At 41.4% G+C, this 3,666-nt stretch overlaps 1 pseudogene; it reads right to left on the reverse strand.

The window, feature by feature from the left end:
- Window positions 1–343: 343 nt before the first annotated feature.
- LOC119805432 lies at window positions 344–1,965 on the reverse strand (annotated as a pseudogene).
- Between the last annotated feature and the right edge of the window lie 1,701 nt (window positions 1,966–3,666).

Here is a 3,666-nt window from a genome sequence, read left to right on the forward strand (position 1 = left end):
GTAACAACAAGTGAAGACAGCTGGGACCCCAAGTTGGGAAGAATAACCACCCCCATATATACTCCCTGCCCAAATAAATAATAACCAACTATAGGGGAACAGCCGAGAGAGTAACAGGTTTGGGTAGGGCAGAGAAGGATACTCAACGGCAGCAGTGAAGAGACCATGCATGTGCTGAGAGGGCCTGAGGTGGCGCTGGATGAGTCTGTATTCCTTGCAGGCATGTATAAATATAAAGATAAGCCTTTCTCCCTACCCTACCCCCCCCCCAGCCTAATGCTGTTCGGCCCCATCCCAGCTCACCTTTCCACACTGGTAAAGGGAAGAGGGGAAAAGCAAGTTATCACCGAATTGCCATCAGACCCACATCCATCAGCTTCTGGATCTTCTGTGCTATTACAGGCTTCTTTAAGTGTTCTCTCAGAGCCTGGGAGTCCTTTTGCATCTGCTTCAGGATGAGTCTCATGGCTGGGCCACTCATAATCTACTGCACCTCATGGTCAGCCATGGCCCGCTGCTTCACATCCTCGGGGCTGTCATGTCTGTTGTACTGTGCCATCATACAGCGCTGGTAACCATCTGCTGCCTCCTTACAGCTGGAGTGCAGGTCTAGCGCCTTCTGGTACACATCCATGGCCTTTGTACAGTACTTCATGGCTTCCAGAGTGGCTGCTTTCCATGTGTAACCCTTGATGAAGGTTGGCTCCATCTGGAAGCACTCTTCACAGTCTCTGAGTGCCAGCTGAAGCTCCAGGAGCTTGGTGTAGCAGGCAGCTCAGTTACGGTAGAGTTTGGCATCCCTTGTGTTCCATTTAGTGGTGTCTGTATAATGCTTCATGGCCTGAGAGTAGTCCCCTTTCTGGAAGCATTCATTGCCCTTGCTCTTCTCCTCCAAAGCCAAGTCAGGGTTAAAGTAGGCCACTCACTATTGCTCCTTCAGGATTTTCTCTGTCTGCTGGCACTTGTTGAGCACATCTGTGTTCAGTGCTCTGCCAGAGATTTATTGTAGAAATGGATAGCATCCTCATACCTTTCTTCTTTGAAATAGGAATTGACAATTCAGGCATAAGCTTTGGCAATCTGTGGTAGTCCTCTTGGTTCTCTCTGTCCACTTCAACCGGCTTCTCACATAGCTTCCAGCATTTGTTGTAGCCACCTTTCTCAAAGTACACAGCTGCTCGATTGGATATGTAAGTCATATTGGTGGGGTCCAGGTCCTTGGCCTTGACATAATGCTTCAAGGCCATGTCAAAATCTTTCTTTTTTTAAACATCATTTCCCATCTCTTTTTCTTTCAGTGCCTGTTTCTTATTCTCTGGAAGATCTTCTTCCATTGGTTCTGGCCTGGCCTCCTGTTTGGGAGCAGGTGGGGGTGGGGTGTTTCTACCTCTTACTCTTCATACATACTGCTTAGATCAAGCTCAAGGACGACACTGAATGTAGTCATGTTCCGTGGATATTGTATTTTCGTGCTCAGGTCTAAAGTTTGTTCCCTAGCTGTTCTATGAGTTCCCGGTAGGTAGGATCATTGAGCAGTGTCCTTGTCCTGGGGTCACTCTCCAACTTTTGGTACAGATTAGACCAGTTGAAATGACTCATGAAATTCCTCTCTTCCAACCTGGCCTCCATGTTCTGAAAACCCTCCTTGAGCTTGAGGTTATTTGCTTCAGATGTTAAACCCTTTTCATAAGTTAGTTTGACTTCGTCAAACTGGTTTAGGAACTCAAGGGCTGCTGCATTTCTTGAATAATCCTCGCTCCAGTTAGACTTCAGTTCAACAGTCTTGCAGCCATCCTTATAGGCCTTTTGATAGTCTCCTTTCTTGGCATAGGCTGCAGAGCGATTGCTATAGAGCACATGGCTCTGGGTATCTAGTTTAATTGCCTCAGAAAAGCACTGTAAGGCATCATGGATGCTCCCAGCACTCAGGGCCTTATTGCCCTTTAGCTCATTTACCTGCTCCATAGCCAGGCCTGGAACCCGGTTGAATCAAATTCGTCCACCTTGCATTCCCAACTGCTGTACTGTATTTCTCTTTTTTAGTAATGTCCATGTGTGGTTTGGGCATCAGGGTAATTGGAACCTTGTAAAAAGAGTTTGGTAATGTTCCTTCTGTTTTTATTGTGTGGAACAATTTGAGGAGTATTGCTATTAGTTCTTCAAAAATCTACAAGATTTTTGCATGGAAACCATCTGGTCATGGGCTTAGACTTTCGATGACAATTTCTATTTCCTTAGCAGTTAGAGGTCTATTTAATTTGTTTATCTGGTCTTGATTTGATTTTGGTAAGTGATATTTATCCAGAAAATTTCCTTTAAGCTTTCAATTTTGTGGAGTATGGGTTTTTGAAATATGACCTGATGATTTTTTGGTTTTCTTCTGTGTCTGTTGTTATGGTCCCCTTTTCATTTCTGATTTTGTTAATTTGGATATTCTCTCTCTGCCTTTTGGTTAGTTTGGATAAAGGTTTATCTATTTTGTTGATTTTCTCAGAGAACCAACTCTTTGTCTCATTGATTCTTTGTATTGTTTTCATTGTTTCTATTTTGTTGATTTCGGATCTCAATTTGATTATTTCCTGCCATTTAGTTCTCCTGGGTGAGGTTTTCTTTTCTAGAGTTTTTAGGTATTCTGCTAACTCACTGCTTTGGAATTTTTCCAGCTTATTTAGCTAGGCATTTAGTGTTATGAACTTTCCCCTTAACACCACTTTTATTGTGTACCATAAATTTGGATATGTTGTGTGGTCATTTCTTTTGGATTTTAGGAAGTCTTTAATTTCTTTATTTACTTCTTCTTTGACCCATTGGTGATTCAGATGAGCATTGTTTAATTTCCATGTGTTTGTGGGCTTTCTGAAATTAGTGTTGCTTTTGAATTCTAGTTTTAATCCACAGTGATCCTATAAGATACATGGGATTATTCCAAATATTTTGTATCTTTTGAGGTTTGTTTTGTTACCTAGTATGTGGTCAACTTTTGGAGAAGGTTCCATGAGGTACTGAGAAGAAGGTATATTTTTTATATTTGGATGGAATGTTCTATAGATGTCTGTTAAGTCCATTTGGGTCATAACATGTTAGTTCCCTTATTTCTCTGTTAAGTTTCTGTCTGGCAAACCTATACAGTGGTGAGAGTTGGGTGTTGAAGTCTCCCACAATTAGTATGTGGGGTTTAATGTGTGATTTAAGTTTTAGTAGTTTTTCTTTTACAAATGAGGGTGCACCTCTATTTGGGGTATAGATTTTCAGTATTGAGATTTCCTCTTGATGGATTTTTCCTGTGATAAATATGAAACATCCTTCTTTGTCTCTTTTGCTTGATTTTAGTTTGAAGTCTATTTTGTAGCGATTAGCATAGCTACACCAGCTTGTTTCTTAGGTCCATTTGATTGGAAAATTTTTTGCCCAACTCCTTATTCTGAGGTGATGTCTGTTTTTGAGGTTGAGGTGTGTTTCTTGTATGTAGCAGATGGACGGATTCTTTTTTCGTATCCAATCTGTTAGCTAGCCTGTGTTTTTTTGTAGTTGAGTCTACTTATATTAAGGAATATTAATGACCAGTGATTGCTAGTTCCTGTTATTTTAGCTTTCATTGCTGTTGATGTATTGTGTGTGTTTTTCCCTTCTTTGGGATTTGCTGCTGTGACATCAACTATTTTTTTT

The sequence above is a fragment of the Arvicola amphibius genome, chromosome X (assembly GCF_903992535.2).
Source record: "Arvicola amphibius chromosome X, mArvAmp1.2, whole genome shotgun sequence".
NCBI lineage: Eukaryota > Metazoa > Chordata > Mammalia > Rodentia > Cricetidae > Arvicola > Arvicola amphibius.